This window comes from Arachis hypogaea, chromosome 6 (assembly GCF_003086295.3).
Source record: "Arachis hypogaea cultivar Tifrunner chromosome 6, arahy.Tifrunner.gnm2.J5K5, whole genome shotgun sequence".
Classification (NCBI taxonomy): Eukaryota; Viridiplantae; Streptophyta; class Magnoliopsida; order Fabales; family Fabaceae; genus Arachis; species Arachis hypogaea.
In genome coordinates this window covers 97,798,627-97,799,250 of record NC_092041.1, presented here as the reverse complement: position 1 = coordinate 97,799,250, position 624 = coordinate 97,798,627, and positions in this window count along the sequence as shown.

Here is a 624-nt window from a genome sequence, read left to right as displayed (position 1 = left end):
GGTGTAGTGTTGTGTTGATGTGATATGGTATGTTGTGGTCCTGACTATATGTATAGAATGTTGGAGTTGAGTTTGATATTTGTGAAAATAGAGGTTTGAGGTTTTGGTTGAAAACTTGATTTTAACGAACTTCGGCGGTCCATAACTAGAGCCTCAAATCTTGGATAGAAATGAAATTTATTTCAAATCAAAGATGGTTTTACAAGCTTTAAAATAGTATAAATTTTGTGAAAAATGAAATTTTTTAGAGAAAGTTATGGATGTCAAAAATCTTGTGCAAAAAGCTAATTTTTCCAAGTTACAGCAAAACCAGAATTTCTGGTTTGCACACACACTATTGTATACATGTTTTGAGTAGAGGCTATGTTTTCACTTGTGCGTGCGCGTGATTTTTAGAAAACTTGCGTACGCACACTATGGTGCTCACGCACACATAGAGATATGCCTACTGCTGAGAGCATTCGTACACTTTGGAGCGCACGCACACCATGTGGCTTTTGGAAGATGTGCATACGCACACCAGGGTGCGTACGCACACGTGTATACATGCTTGCTGTTGGGAGCATTCACACCTCCTAGTGTGTACACTCCTCTATGAACAATTACACAAGTTTGCATGCGCAC